Source organism: Nylanderia fulva, unplaced genomic scaffold (assembly GCF_048542155.1).
Source record: "Nylanderia fulva isolate GAGA-0341 unplaced genomic scaffold, ASM4854215v1 Scaffold30, whole genome shotgun sequence".
NCBI classification, from domain to species: domain Eukaryota; kingdom Metazoa; phylum Arthropoda; class Insecta; order Hymenoptera; family Formicidae; genus Nylanderia; species Nylanderia fulva.
The window spans coordinates 1,604,533-1,622,102 of record NW_028190369.1 but is presented as its reverse complement, the minus strand read 5'-3'; the positions used below and the strand labels follow the sequence as shown (position 1 = coordinate 1,622,102).

The 17,570-nt window shown below is 35.2% G+C and overlaps 1 protein-coding gene across 9 annotated transcripts in view; it reads left to right on the top strand.

Annotated features, from left to right (window-relative positions):
- The window catches only part of RhoGEF3 (Rho guanine nucleotide exchange factor 3), a 155,726-nt gene that overhangs the window by 56,024 nt on the left and 82,132 nt on the right, over positions 1-17,570 (top strand). The window contains exons 1-2 of one of the 9 annotated variants that reach the window (XM_029302458.2): positions 6,677-7,006; positions 11,242-11,798. The exons of 5 other annotated variants lie outside the window; for them this stretch is intronic. The gene's annotated coding sequence lies outside the window, so the exon portion shown is untranslated. Of the gene's footprint in view, positions 1-6,676; positions 7,106-10,065; positions 10,234-11,241; positions 11,799-17,570 lie in introns of those variants that run through there. 3 more of the 9 variants (XM_029302457.2, XM_029302459.2, XM_029302460.2) reach the window with 3 other exon arrangements.

Genomic DNA, 17,570 nt, shown 5'->3' with positions numbered 1-17,570 from the left:
AGTCAGCTTTTCCCATCCGGTTAATATCAATAAAATTTACTAAATTACCCTCAATTCTTCTTTTTCCTTGATTGCGATGTTGAAATCTATGCGTATCCACTTACTGTCGCTTTAGCTTACTTTTAGATTATAATTGCAGCAAAATAAAATTTGGTTATATATAACAAACAACAAACATGTGAACAAATAATGCGGTTCACGCAGTGAAGTGTTTTTTAAATAATACACGCTATATAACCGATAAAATGTGAAACATGAATGCGCCATGAATTTATGTATAAATTCATGTAGCGTAGCGAGGATTTTAATTAGTTCAGCATTTTTAAGTTGTTGTAATGGTTGATTATTTCTAAAAAGGCTCGCGTGATTGTGATGTATTATTGATGTCAGAGAATAGAATCAATAGTGCGAATAGCATGATCACGAATAGAAAGATCATCCATTTCGTCTACAGATAGAACGAATAGGGCACGAGAGACAAGTACATCAGCATGTGTTCTTTTTTTCTTTTTTCACAGTGTATCTCTTACAGACGAAGAATATAAAGAATATATACAAATAGATATAAGACTAAAATATTTCTATTATCACAGAATTTTTTTTAAATAACGAAAATACGAAAATATCGAAATGACTCATTTTATTGATATAGTACTATTTTAAAATCGCGGTAGTACGAAGGATTTTAACATTCATAAATATTATCAGAAGATGTGCTGCAAAAAAATGTATTATTAATACAGTGCAAAACACATTTGAACATTTAAAGTACATGTAAATCAAATGTATATCAGAGAGCGCACATTTATATATATATATATATATATATATATATATATATATATATATATATATAATAAGGCCTTTTTAGATACTTTATAATTCGTAATTTAAGACAAATTTAAAACAGAATTTTCTCTTGAATTTTGTCACAAATTTAAAACAGAATTCTCTCTTAAATTTTGTCAGAAATTATATAGATTGTCTAGAAAGGTCTTAAAATATGTAACGCACAAAATTATAAATAAAGAATTCTGCCTCGACTTTTATGATAAATTACACATTGCCTTGAATAGGTTTTATTCAAATGAATTCAAGATAATAATACAATATTATACTACATTAACATAATATATTTTAATCAACTAACAATGCACATTGGCATTGTTTTTATTTCCATGCAAGTATCGCTGTTTTTATATCAGCTTGTCGTTTATTAAATTACACTGACGTTTTTCATGGTTTCTTGAGCAGTCACCGTTAAGAAAGCGAGCGAAACAGACGGTTGCAACACATACAAAGACGAGAGCGTTCACGCGAAAAATTTAGTACGAGTCCGAAGTGAAGGTTGTAGATCGCTTTTTGATGTCGCTCTTATCCGTCTTCTGCACGGCACAAGTCGGGAGGCGAATAGCGATCGATCAAAAATTGATGAAACCACGCTTGCTTGGGCGAGAGACAGTAAATTCGACGTCCAAAGTCGTGAGCCTCCGAGGCACCGATAATGGCGCCTGTGAAGATCGTCGAACGCGAAAATTGAAGGGGACGGGCCAACAATTTTCGCGTGTCACGCAAGAGTGCCTGAGAATGCATCTTTTATCTATTAGATCGCATCGCAAAATGAACTATCGTATATATAATTGCGTTTATAATCACAATATTGTTGCATAATGAAAGATCCGCCATATTTTGATATCCGAAACTCGCTCCTTTCCAAGTTAATTACTCTTCATTTTCATTTACTTCGGAAACTCCGGTTTCTTCGTGTCCAACGTTGAGAGGGAAGAGCATGTCGAGTCAAGTTTTCGTGGAAATTAACCACGAGCTGTATTAAAGCACGTCTGTAATTAGAAATCTTGATATCAAAACTAATAAAATTTTTCTTTGATGTTCGCAATAATATAATCTGGCAGTTTTTGTGCTAGATTTAATTTAAATATAGAAAAGATTCGAGTTAATTGCAAATACATATTCTTAAATAAATGCGAGTCTTTTAAAGATTTGACGAGTATAATTAGAAAAATACTAAAACTTATCGAAGAATTTACAGGAAAGCAAAATTAAAAAAAATTGTTTCAATCCTATTATTTGAATATCTTAAATTCTGGATAAGTTATAACGTTAACTAATGTGATTATCTATGATTGATTATCTAAATGTTCGATGCAACGGCACAATATGACAAACTTTAGTATTTTTTGCACGATGCAACGAGGTAGATTAAGACGTCGGATTTCGCATGATGGGTAGTCGACAAGAGTCACGAAGCGCAATTCTCGTCGGTTAATCTCCATAAACTCGGCCGCGCCGGGATGCACTCGCGAAAATCCTTCTGCGACATGCGCAACATTACGAGTACGATGTGAGTTTGTTGCGGGAATTAAGGAAGCTCCGAACTCCAAATTGGCGACATGCACGTCCGTTCGTTTGCATAATAAATGCTCCGCCGGCATCATAACGATTGCAGAAAAAGAGTTTACCACTGAACAATCAGTTGTGATTATAAAAACGAGTAAAATTTGATTTTAAACTGACTAATATTATAAATAAAATTGTTTCAAAAGCTCATTAATAATGATAATCAATTCACGTAGCGTCGTGTGATTGCATACAATTGTGCACATTTATTTAAAGACATTGCACTATTTAATTCATGCGAATTATGTCAAAAGATGATAGAATACAGGCAGAAATCGCGAGGGAATATCAATTCATTTTCCGTCATTTTCTGGTATACAGTCCGTTGCACTTTGACATACTTCAGCCTGCTGTTTATTTTTTATCTTACTTCTTTTGGCAACCGTCTGTTTCGCTTGATCTACGTCAGAAAAAACGTGTATTAATTAAATTACACCCTGATACGGAAGAAAGAAAAGAGAGCGTAGGAGAAAGAATAATATGTCGCTTATTGTTAGTGCTGAATTCGAGTCAATTCATTCTTTTTTTTTCTCCTACCCTGTTTTTGGCGATATAATCGCGGAAGAAGACATACTTTTACATGTACACATTATTTCGACGACATCCTGTATCTTACGTTGATGACCCGCTTTGTGATATTTTTTGGTCGCATTGCCTCAACGAGAGATTTTCACGAGATTTACAGCTTTCTGAATTTATCCTCCATTTCTCCAGTATCCCGCGGAGAATGTCTCTTTTATCATTTCAGTCGGGAGGACCACCTTCCATGTGTGATACTTGAAACGCGCTCACTCGAATCCTCCCCTGTGTACGATCGAAGATATATCTTGTCATCATTCACGTCTTAAAAAGGTGTGGTTTACAGGGTTACTGTCTATTCTCCCTTTCGAATATATACAAATAAGCGCGATCTCGTTTTTTCTCCTTTCTATAAATGATTCTCGTTTAAAGAAATATCATCATCAATCGCGTTCCATCTTATTACAGAACATTGACATTTCGTATTAATCTTTTATTAAATGTCCTTTATACTTTTTCAACAATTAGAAAATTCACTCTGAAGTATTTTTCCAATATTGATATAAGTAGAGTTAATATTCGCCTTTTTCAATCTATCTATCTGTACAAAGTTGTTGTTAAAGACACAACATAATTACTTTCGACCGATCCAGTCAGCTGTTCGTTAATGACATTGGTTACCAACGATTCGCGATGAAAATTAAATAAACGGAAACGGTACGATATAAAATAACGTATAGTTGTACATTTCGTTATACATATATAACGTGACGAATTTATCGTGTTGCCCTACTTTCCATACCGAATCGTTTCTGAATGTGACTGTGATATATCCATATCGAGATCAAATTTGAGATATTTCCAAGCGGCGTTAATGAGATCCTTTGTCACTCTTATTGTCATTTCATGCTTCTTGGGGTCCGCCCGGCATCTTTTTCATCTCAATTTCGAAGATCACTCATCGGCCGTAGACAAAGCGCTGGCGTAAGCTAACTTCCCTTATTGTCCGACCGCAGATCGAGTACCACTACTGATTGTAAGTAGACTCATCCCTTCGTGATCAGCCGCGAATGACAGCAAAAAAATACTTGTCGTTTATTCGCGCCTTTCGCCTTCGCCCAGTTTTGTCCTTGCCATTGCCCTCGCTCATCTTGATTTAAATCCCATTCTATTTTACTCCTTTCTCCCTTTGGTTAAATAAATTTTAACTTGATTCATTTATTTGATTCTAACGCAAATATAGCAACGGCAGACGGAAGTATTTCGAGTATTTTTAAAATGCAATTCTGGAAATAAGATCTTCCGCACGGAGAGAATTTTCTCTTAGAATTTACCCTGAAAATCATGGTAATTGTGGGATAATATAGCGTTGGAAGAATTTTATAAGAGTTTCTCTGATTAATATTTACCACAATAAAAAATATTAATATATGTACATAGTAAAATTAATCAAGTATATTTTATCGTATTGTGGTAGATATTAATATTTTTATTGTGGTAAATATTAATCAGAAAAACTCTTATAAAATTTTTCCATTACCATATTGTCCCACGATTACCATGATTTTTTTAGGGTAAATTTTAAGAGAAAATTCTCTCTGTGCGATCTCATATCATAGAATTATGTTTACAATAATAATAATTATAATAATATTAATTGCAAAACTATTTTATATCTTTTGAGAAAGCCTGGTTTAACGAACATGCTAGACTTTATTGCAACGGTAAATTTTCATTGATAATGGGAAGACAAATAATGAAGTAAACATGTTGTAAATGGAGATGATTAATTGAGATCCGTATGATATCATTAGACATGTAATGTATATTACTGCATCTTCTACGTCACTTATCTTCCATATATACTGCCGTAATTAAAACAAACATATGGCGTCTCTAGTGGTATGGCAATGTCTGAATTTTCCTACTCGATACGTTGAGTAAGCAGATTCGATAATCGGCAAAGTTTTGATCCACCCTCGGGGCTTTATTGCCTTCTCTTGCGGCCGACTATGTTTGTAATTAGAATCGTTCCAAACTATCCGGACTGTCCAGTGGCACCGTGAATGTTATCCAGACACATAGTGGCCGCACAATGGATATTTAATCTCAGTTTTCCCATCAGAGGAGACCGCATTGAAATGATCGATCGTTCGCGCGTTGCTTTTTAGTAAGCAGGTTTAATCTATCGTAACTTTTAAGTTTTGCGAGTTTTCCGCTATGCGCATATCTTTTTTCGATTAAAAATATGTATATTTATGTAAAATATATCTGACATATCTCTTACAGCATGTTATGCTCTCTTTATTTATATGTAACGAAATATAAATATATATGTCTTTCTCTTTCACATTCTTCGTCATATTATAATAACTTTACGCGCGTGCCAAGAATTCGAAAAGTCGATATCAGATGCGTCACGCTAACACATTTTGCTTCCGCGATAAATTGATTAAATTCCTGTATGATATTTCTAAAGAAATATTTTACGAGTAATTATTAATTGTGCGAGCCACAATAATTAAATTTGTTCTTATCGGGAAATTAAGAAGAAATTAATTTATTACAAAAAGCAATACGGCAAGCAAGTAACTAATTGCGTTGTTTGCATCAAGTTTTATAAAATAATTACATTATTAATTTGAAGAAAAATATAATTACGTTAAATGGCGTTATGATTGATTTAATTAAATGTCTGAAGGTGTATGGCATCATCGCCAATAGTTGTATAATAATAATGTTATTAAACTCATGTATATATGAGAAACTGACACAAAGTTAACGAGCGAGTTCGTAATCGCGAAAAGCGACTTACACTTGATACACTATACACCTTCTCTGTATATTATCAAATATATTAAGTTAATATTAATTACGGTACATATGTATCGTATAATCATTATCATATATCACACATATACGTTTACATCAGAAATTATATTATACTATAATTATTGGAAAATTTTAATTTGCAAGACATGAGTAGATTATTGAAGAGGATTGTTAAGGATGAATTTAATGAATATCATCACATCCGTCAACAATAAAAAAATTAATGACTCGTCTAAGGAGATAAACCGAGAAAAAAAACGCAACAACGAATATAGAAGCGAATGAAACAAGAATCAAGAAAATCCAAACTGCTCAGATTAAAAACCAATAAAGATTAGGTGCGGCTCGGGTCAATATGCATTGCAAACTTGCATTTTCCAAGCTTAATTAACCAAAACCGTATATTTTAACTGATGCAGCCTGATTTTTACATCATCTATTATATAACATTTAAATAATCAATGTTATTAATTTGGCTTCTCCAAAAGAAGCACATTTCTATACTTCTGAAGAACTATGGAGGGTTAAAAAATACATCTTCAAACCACGATCAAATGCAATCTCTACACAATCTCTTGTATCTCTCAGCTAACTTTATTCTCATATAATTATCTCGAGAGACTCATCAAAGATATCTCGAAAAAAATAGCCAAGAATCAATGCAACCAAACGTTTGCGGTGAAGGAGACAAAACCGCGCAGGACAGCCAAGCCGTCGACAGGACTAGCTAGAGCAGAGATGTGCACCATGTTCCGGTCGCGGAGGCTGCGCGGAAAAATCGATAGCCTACGCTCTCGCCGGCAGCGGCGGCGGCGGCGTCGCCGTCGTCGTCGCCGCCGCTGCCGCCGCCGACGCCGACGCCGCCGCTGATGTCGGGTAGCGCGATGGAGTCTGCCCGATGGCGCAGTCAACGACGGGACCGGCACCCCAAAAGACCACCCCACGCAGTTAAACCCATGTTCGCCACCGCTTCTTTCTGACTGGCGCCCCCTCGAGAGACATCGCACTCTCGATCCGTTTGAATAGTCTCGGCCTGTCTCGCACGAACGTTTTCGCGAGGCAAGGACGACCGATTTGAATCGTATTGTATATATTTACGGGATAAAAAAAGTGCATGCAATGTGGGTATGTGCGTATCTGTGTACGTGCGTGCGTGCCTGCGCGTCGCCGGCACGTTGACACCTTTTTCTTCCTTCGCCTTCTGTACCCCGGGACGCGAAGGAACCCGCGAGGAAGGGTGAGTCGCGTCGTAATTTTTAGCCGGGTCGACGACCTCGAACCCCCCGAGGACGCTCCTCTCGGCGAACCTGCGGCTAGGCTGCGGAAACTGACGCCGGTGAGTTCCTCGGCGGACCTGAAGGAGCTCTATTGCGAAAATGCGGGCGACGTGCGCCGCGAGGTGAAGAGGATTTGTGCGTAATGCGGCTCGCCGGAACGAGTATCCGAGTCATATACACTCGCGAGGATATTCGCCGAGATAATCTGGAGTATTTGCCCGTGGCAATTTTTTTTTCTTTCTTTATTTTTCGCATTTTTATTGAAGTGTTCTCTGGTGATGAGAGAGTACGAACAATGGATAAAAGTTTTGCGCGAAACTATAAATGCTTTGCAAATGCGGATTTGTTTTTTCTCTTGCGCGTATATACGAGAACGAACTTTGTGAAAATGATCTCTTTGTGAATTCTTGATATAAAACGCGAGAAACATGCTTCTGCCAGCGATTTACTTGCATATCCGTAAATATAATTATCGTCGCACAAAGAATTTGTTTGTAATTTGTTTCACGTAAATTTGTGCGTCTAGACTCGTGAGTTTTTGAATTTCTCGTGTAAACTACGGCGATGCTTTTGCCGTTTGACGAAAGAAGGGTTTTTGTGTGAAACGACGACACGTGGTCTGATCTTTTGAGTTTCTATGTATTTGAGTTTCCTCTCCAACGAGATGTAAAGTCGCGAATCCTCCGATACGACCCTGCGATACGCGCCTTTTCGAGGACATTGACCTCATGCTTCCGCGTCTGTCTGGCTAGTTTATCTGTTTTCCCTGCGTTCAAACGTCCTCGAACCATTGAATTTCGATAGTGCGCATACCATACGGATGCAAATGCGAAATATTTTTCGCTAAGACACTCTAAAGGAAAATTTCACAGCGCATTGCGATGCAACCTTTATTTTCCTGTCCGTTCGTTCTTTGTCGGATATTAAATGTATCGCTTAGTATTGCTCTATTATCGTTTCCAGAAAGAAGTCTGACAATCCATATATTTGTATCGTGATGTTTAGTAAATGTATCCTTAGACATTCATCATTAAATCAACTGGGTGTTAAATTAATGGGTTAAATTAATGATATACGAAAAGTCTAACGATGTAAATCTATCGTGATTTATAGAGGTTGCAGCTTTTTCCAATCGATATACCTTTAGTTGTTAATTGTTTCTCGAATCATTTCGTATTGCAATATATTTTCAAATTGCCGTCATAATTTCTCTGCCAAATTGACCTACTAACACGAATTTCGCGTTTGTGATTTATGTTTCTTTTCATTTCATATCTTTTTATATGAACCAATTAGCGTATACGGAATTTGTCATTTGCTCGCTTTGAATTTGCATGCATACGTAGGTAGGAGGTCACGCGATTAAATTTTAATTTTTCATTTGTATGTTTAATTATCGCATTTATTAAAATAACGGTGTAATATAATAACAATATAAGATAACAATAGAATAAAAGAACAGTGAGTCACTATTTATAATTAAATTATAGGTCGCGAATAACACGAAATAAAAATACTTAAAATCATATATAATCAAACCTTAGTGTGTACAAAATTTTAAACTTGTTTAATAATTTTTTTTAAGTAGTTAATAATTTAAAAAAAATTTTATTAAGACTTTAAAGGGTAATTCCTTTAACTTATAATTAGAGTTCGACGTCCCTTTGCGAATAATTAAAATATCCGCCATAAAACAGATTATGACAGGCTCGTCATTTGTCATCGCGATGACACATCGGGGTATAATCTAATGCATCGTAATTGACGATTTCCATTTTCTTCCTTCTCTCCCAATATCTCCGTTCTCGCGATGTTTTCTCTTCGAGAAAGATTAAAAATCCTGAAGCCTAGATATTACGAGCTTTGAAAGACACACATATTTTATAATTGTGCAAGTTAATTCCTACGCGCGACTCTCTTAGACACATTATGAATAATAATTTTATTTCTCATCTCTCGTCCGTTTACTTGTTCCTTAAATGAAAGTCCGAGTCAGTAACGAGCAGACGAGCGCACTTCAATAAGTGAGTTAAATACAGCAGCGAAGTAGCTAGACAATTTTGCTTGATAAAATTTTTTTCTTAAAGATATCACTTTTATACAATATATTAATTTTATGCGATAAGAATTTATTATTAGAAATTATCGAAATTAAACTAAATTAAGGTAAAAATTAGTTTTTACTGTAATTGTTTAATTAATTACTAGCGAAAATGCAAAATACTAAAGAAAATAGACTTTAAACTATATATGTTATTCATTGTTTCTTCAGATAACAATGGTCAATGCGGATAAATGAAAAATTCTAAGAAATAAATTCACAATTGGATAATTTCCGAAATTAATTAAAGAACCATATTTTGGTGAATTATCGTTTCCGATCACGTTGCAGTGATACATTTTATTACTGCCGAATTCGAAATGCGTTCTTTCTTACGGCTATCTCGAGCCATTGGCTAAACCGGTTCGACTGCTTTGTGGCAATTTTGGCGTACGAAAATAAAAATTGCTCGATGTTTTTCGATGAGAGATAGAAAAGTGGAGACATACCAACGACGTCCCACAAAGTTCGTCATTGTGTCGTGTAATTTTTGTCGCGAAAATGTCGATCACGCGCGAGGTTTGTTCATCGAGATATCAGAAAAATTCTGTCGTTTCTTCGAAGAAAATGATCGTTTCTCAGATTGAAGGTACACAAGTTTCTCGCGGAGCATCGCGAGAAATAAAAATGGTTCTTACAATCCTACGTATTTCGGAGAAAATGAGATCAAAGAAATATTTTTATGGCGACTTTAAAAGATCGTAAGTTTTTCGAAAAGGTAAGACACATGAAAGTGCCACCGTAACGTAGGAGCTTCTTCTTAGGTCGCAGAGCCGTTTCCTTGTCGTAGGTCGATATTTGTTATCGGGAAACAGTAGAGAGCCGTAGGTGTCTGATGAAACGATATGGCGGATATCGGGATAAATTACAAACTGACAGCACACTGAAAACGTTACGATGTTCACGACATCGTTACGTTGTTCAGTGGCATCGTCACATCCGCTGCAAACTCTGAATTTCTCATGAGGTTCGTTGCACCGCGAATGCCATTGCGACCTATAAATCCCTAGGGTTCGCTATTATTCGAATATGAATAGCTTTTTCATCAAAAAAACCAACAAAACCGAGAAACTTCTAATCAATTAGGTATGCTGTGGTTTATATCTCAAATCAATATATATATATATATATATATATATATAACAGCGCAGTATTTCGCAATATTTCGAAAAATAATTATGACATTTATTTTTCAAGTAAGCTTACATCGATCTATTTACAATTGTTTATTTAAGTAGAATTCGCAATTATTTTCGCAGATTTGCTTCTAACAATTTGGTTGTTAGAAACGTTATTATGAAATGGTCTATTTAGAATGCTTATACACATCAAAAGATTTATGTGCTAGAAAGATGGTCGAATAAGGGAAAGACGTGGGTTCGAGATTTGAGAAACAAGAACGAAGTTAAATCTGCGCTGCTTAAATGGCTTCTCGTGATATCTTGTTGAAACGACCAGTGTGTCTCGGTGGACCAATAAAGACTAGCTTTTTGTTTTTCTGTCTTTCACAATGAAGAGAGAACTTATTTCACGTATAATTTTCGATTCTATCATACGTATATATAAAAACGCAAAAGTTTCGACGTAAACGGAACAAAGGAAAAGGCAAAAATGCTAAAAACAAGATGATTCAAGTATTTTCGACCGTAAATTGATACGAAAAACATGAAAAATTTACATAATGCTAGTTGATGGATTTTTTGCCATAAAGTATTTATATAAAACACTATGTGAAAAAAAATATAACGTACATTATTAACAATAATAAATCCTTTGATAGATTTATATAATACTGAAAATCTGATGTAATAAAACTAGACTCTTGCATCTATTTTTTTGCCAACAAATGTATTTATAGACATATTGTATTAATAGCATGTAAAAAATGTAAACTTATTAATGATTGTGTGTATGCGTGGTAGCCTTAAATAGCTACATAAAATTACATTAAAAAAATCTAAATAATTGCGCAATATATAGTTTCGAATTATATTACAGTGACATAATAAGGGAATGAAAATTGAAAACCATAAAAGATTTTTTACGACATAATCGCTCGACATACACGAGTATTATTTCACGTAAATTTTCCAGAAGTTATCGTTCTCCTTGAAGAAAGAGACCTTAAAAAAGGGCGATCTCTCTCGACGCGGCGCGCGATGAACATTTTTATTGGAAAAGAAAAAACGTGCGAGCGAACTTTTCTGAAAGAAGAGGAACAACAAGAGTGAGCGAGAGTAAAAAAAAAAAAAATATCTGTTGATAAAATGACAAGGGATGGAGCTGCCGTCGAATAAACAATTTTATTTATTCCTGCAATACGGAACAACGAGCTTGCCCTCGGTAAAACGGGAACTAATTAAGTGAAAATGGGAAGATACCGAGGAGCAAACGAGTCGCGCGCGGAAAGTGCCTGCGGATTTTCAAAATGAAGTGCATTGCAAATTCCGGTGAGAAAACACGCGAGAATCATTTTGACCGCGATCGCTCGGAGAATCACGCCAGATGGAAGCTCTAAGACATTATTGCGCATTCGGCGGAATTGCAAGAACGTCAATTTCTTCTCTTGCGGATCCCTGGCGCGCTTCTGGAGAATGGGCGAGACTGGATTCCGTGAACGACAGGTGTGGGAGGAACACCGGAGTCGCCAGGTAAGAGATATCTCGATGATTGATCATCTCATAAATGTTCCGCTCCAGCTCTTTGTTCTTGTCTCGCGTAGCCAATCGAACCGGATCTTAATTATACGGAGAGGAAAATTCTTCTGAAATCACTTTGATACCGGATAACTCTGTGAGGCCGCACTCTTTAGATCTACTATCGATTTTATTTCTCGAACAAAAAGAGTTTGCCTCGCTATGGTCTCGCGATCTTCAGTCTCACACAATTGCGTTTTTAACTGATAACACTAATTAATAAAAATTCTCCCGCTAACATTAAGGAATAACTGCAGCTCGTGCAGCTTAAAGAGAATTGCATCTTTATGCATAATATAACCGCGCCGCTGTTTTCATTGCAATACTTAACGTTTAAATGTGTATATGTCACTCGTAAAAGGCAAAAATACGAGTCTTGGTAATTTGTTATGTTTACTATCGCAATTTCAGCTCGAATAGAAAGCAAGATAGAAGAAATTAAACCGCCTCTTTTTCTTTTTTTTCCTCACCGTCGCGAGTACGCTTATCCTCGTTTCTCTTGTTGAGCTTTTTTTCTGCGGACATTTGAGAGGGACACGCGAGGAAAAGCCGTCGAGTGCCCAAAGAAGAAGCTCGGCATCAGTTGACCTCGTTGCACTTTTTTTCCGTAACATGTCGTATAGCTTTTTTTTCTTCCCTCCACAGACGAGCAGGGGAAACGTTTGTTCCTTGTCGTTCTTCTCTCCCGCGGAAAATTCTCCGTCGATCTCCTGAGGACAACGACCCGGCGACGGTTGCATTAAACAGGAGATTTATTTTCATCTCCGAGAGAGATAGAGATATCGTTACAAAAGCGGCGTTGAATTGAAGAAAATTTCATTATGCGTCCGAGCGATGCACCGGATCGAAGTTTCGTCAAATTTTTATAGGGCGTACAGAACAGATATATATATATATATATATATATATATATATACATATATCCACACTCGAGTAAGATTTTCTTGGTTGCGAGTATCGATTTCCGTAACACGCGTTACGTCTCGTTCAAGTCGCCCGTTGCACCACTATGCAGTTATAAAGTACGTTCTCTTACGCCATTCTCCGTATCGTCATCTCTCCTTCTTGTTCTTTTTTCGAATTTTTAATTTTCACACGTTTCTCTAGGATTTTTTTAAAAAATAGAATTTCGAAGGCAGTCATAATTTTTGAGGGTTTAATTATTACTTCAAATAAAAAAAAAATATATAGTATATATACCGAGCAATGTAAATTTTTTTTTTTATCGCACCTTCAATTTTCAGTAGATACTACTTTGACATTTGTGTTCTATCTAAATATAATTTTTATCTGACAAAATATAATGATGAAATAAATGTCAATATTTTAAATTCACTATTTTCGTGCGTTTATAAAAGGCTATTGAAAATACTTGAAATTCATATATTATTGTCAGATAAAATATCAAATTTATTTTGGAATTGGAAATTGAAATTTAACTGAAATGAAACAAAATTGATTTGAACAATAATTTTATAATTATCTTGCATATATTTTACTTCTTCAGTGGTGTGTGTTTTCTGTATTATATACATATATATAATACATGTACATATAAAATTATAAATAGAATGATTATATATTTAATTTTGTCGCTACTTAACCGTCTAAACCAAATCCTTTAAAATCAAAAATAATAATATATATTTAAAGAAATTATAAAATAATTTTAAAGATAATTATATAATATTATATGTAATATAATTTGACATGTTATTATATGATATGCCATGAATATAACAATTCGATTCGATTGAATATTCCATAATGAAAAAAACAACAGTTAATTTGAAACACGGAAAATGAATCGCGTCACACATAGCGAACGTCCTTCGCATGAAATATTCAGCATCTATGATAATCCACTTGATAAATTTGTACTGTCGCGCTTAACTGTAGAATGAGATTTAATTTCTGCAGCCTCGAGTATATTTTCTGTTTCCGTTTAACGGTTTTTCCTGCGACCATAACACGTTGTTAACGAAGGGGTTTGTTTGATCATCACGCGCGACACGCTTGCGAAATATTTTCAGCCGGTACTTCCAATCAGGCTAATAGTGTTTCGTCGCGGTGAGCTTCTACGAGAGCTTTTATGTAGGAACACATTGCCGCTCATATGTACATGTGCAGTGCAATGTGGTGAACGGTGGTAGCCAATCTCATTACAGTTTACGAATTGTTTTTGGTTCACGTTGAGTTGCAATATGCGTAGAGCAGCGTTCACATTTGTCCGTCAATCCCGTTTATTTCCAGCGAAAATGAAAGGAATGAGATCGTGGGGAGAATACAATTGGAAAGTTACTGTTTCAGTACAAAAGTGTGCACTTTCCCACTCCGCGCTTTTTTCGCGTAACCGCGCCCGTACAAAGAACGGATAACCATATTTGCGTGAAAAAAAATGTTCATAAAATTCATAGCAAATTGTCTGTTGACGTGCAACTAATATAGCCAACAATTCACGTTGCAACTATACGGATTTTTACCAACTGTATATGAATCGTCAGGACGAAGTTTGGATTCACGCAAACAGTCGATGCGCAGCACACGCGGATGGATTTCGCGTGGAACATGCTGTTGACACGCGTTTGATAAGGACACTTTTCGCCCATTGAGGGCGAATAAAAGCCCGCGCACTGCAACTGTCGTTTATGCGCCTCGCCGATAAATTTGAGCGCGCCATTTCTTTTTGTTGGCGTCTCTCGTACATACTCGTTCATATTGAAATAATGATGCAGTTGCATAACGCCTGGTACTTTGCGTGTACACGTCTGTTTGCTCACGCGAATCGAATTCTCCTTTCCGCGCAATATAGACAAGGACACTCTGCTGCTCTCATAGACTTTAATCGCGAATTTCGCTCGTCCGATCGTGTTTTTAACACACTTATAAAGATATGAAAATTTACATGTAATAGTCATATTTCTTTGTCGCGATTTAGGGACATAATTAATGTTACGATATATTTATCAAGCTTTGGAGGAAAGATGGAAGGAAAATCATCTGCTAAAAGTTTGAAATATTTTCAAAAATCTTCACGAAAAATTATTCTCAAATGCGTTTCCTCATAATCGCATTTATTTTATTCATGGACTCAACTTGCAATTTTCTTTGCACCGTTTTCAATTAATCAATGCTCATCAAATACCTTACAAATTATTTAAAAAATTTAAGTACATTATTTCTAGAGATTGAAATAATATATTATGCGATACATATTATAAATTTCTAATTAATTGTAATCATTTATAATTACAATTACAATAACTGTAAAAACAGGCTTTTGTAGGATATGGAACGAAATTTCGTTGTGCATTATTTAGTTTCGAGATAGAATCGTTGGTAGAGATGATTAATAACTTTGTAGTTATAGAAGCATTCTTAACGTTCTAAAAACATCTAACTTAGAAGAAGCATAGTTTCGATTATGCTTGCAAGGCTCCAGCTGCCACACGAGCTTGTCAGACGGAGCTTGCAACAAAGAGCTAATTCAACAAGATGAATGATTATAACATGAGAAATCCACAATAATATTGTTTCAAATTTTCAAATCTTCAATCATTCTCTTTTCTTAAATCTGAATTATTACATTGAAATTTACCATTTTCATCAGTTGACAGTATTCTGGAATTTTTTGTTAAATTAAATTGTACTCTTATAAAAAACGCGAGATTAAATTGTTTGTAAGTATTATATCGTATTAGTGCGATATATGTAATTTAATTGCAGTTCTGAGGATTGTGTGACATCTATATTAACATTTTTCATCACGAAATTTTCACAAGCTTCTGCAAAATATTTTCTTTATTTTATTTTTCTTGTTATTTATATGTATATAGCATTTTATAATTATTCTTTAATCACACACATACACACACGCGCATTAGATTTTAGTATCAAAACATGTACATATATTTACATAAATTAATTTGTGCACAAGCATTCAATTATAAGCCTATTTTTATATTTTATGCTTTTTAAACTTAATTATCTACTCATGTGCAGCATTTCTTCTGCTACTAGATATCAATTAACATAATGTTAATTCTAGAATCTATCAAACTTGTTCGTTCGATGAAACCGAAAAATGAAATAAATCAAAAAATATCTTTCAATTATTTAAATCAGTTTTGATAGCTTGCAATCAAATTGATGTTCTTCAGAAAGATTGCATTCTTTCGAGCAATCAGTGCGTGCGAACTGAAACATGTTTGCGCGATGCGGTTGCGATCAATACAAAAGAGAAAAGCGCGCGCGAGAGAGAGAGAGAGAAAGCAATTTATAACCGAGCGCGAGAACGAGACGAATACTGTTAAACACTCTCTTGTAATAGCGAACGCGCTATCTCGCGAACGAACTTTGGGACATACCGTGAGTCTAGTTTGCCGAGAAAGGAGTTTTCGAAAACACCTGTGAGAAACTGATATCTTATGCCAAGGCTGCACGGTAGTCTTACGCATACTTATAGGAAGATGCACGACTAACAATAAGAAGTATAATATTTGCGATCTTCGGGCGCGCGCTCACACTTTTAGTTATTTATTATAAATTACTCAGGTAGAATAATGTAACATTTACTGCGAGATCTGCTTTAATTTGCCGCGCAAAAAGAGTGAAGGTTTACCATTTTTTGAAATATGATATCATGATTTGAGTTTATTGCAGCCTATTGCGAGACAGTCTCTTCATCTCTGTAACTATAACTGATGTTGTTGATTCAAGAGATCGTTTCAGTGTTTGTGAAAGAATTCAAGAGATTATTTTTAAGCCGCTTTCCAAATACCCGAAAGAGTATGAAAAAGTTTTTATAGGCTTGATATAATAATCTTTCCGCAGCTTTGTAACTCCGCATAATGTTCATCTTTTTTAAAAATATAAATTTAAATAAGATATAAATAATTTCTTCAATTATAATCGTATTCAACAAATGCGCGCGTTACCTTTTATAAGCTTGTATCACAACATGGCCTGCAAATAACAAATATATTATTATTATTGCATTAGCGGGGGCGTAATATCGCTTCATAAGTCAAGCGTATTGTTTATTTGTTGTTATATTTCTGTTAATACGTTATCATTTCGAATGCATTAACAGTAAACCGGCGTCATGGTTTGTTAAATGCATTAGTTTGAGTGAAAAGTGACGAGTTGCAGCCGTCCCTATCGAGCCCATTTTCGAAACTAGGCAGGATCGCACACCGTATCATTTTAACTAAACCGTCGAAACTCTCCAGAAACTGCGAAATTCGTTTCACGAGTTCGCCCATTTTCGTGTACACACCTCCGGCGCATTCAAATCGAAGTTGCCACTTCCTATTCCGATTGTGATCGGCATGTTACTCTCAGCCATACTTCGTTATTCTGTATAGCGACGGCGAACATGTGTCGTCTCTCTCATCTATTTTTCTAGTTTTCAAGAACCGTAAGACACCTCTGTGAAATGTGTGTCACTTAGCTTTAGTGACAAGCCGACTAATTTTTAATCTCTAAAGAGCTGTTCTTTATTACCCTCTCGTTATCTACCATCTTTTTTTTTTGAAAAAAAATCTACGACTAATCTATTGAAAAAGAAGATGGACTTAAAATGAAAATTCGATAAAAAGCTTATTAGGCAACTTATGCAAAAAAGTTTCTTATTCAATTATATTTAGTTTTGAAACTTATTTTCTACTTTTAATAGAAAATAAGTTAGGGCCACAACTTTTTACAAGCGTATTATTATACGTTTGT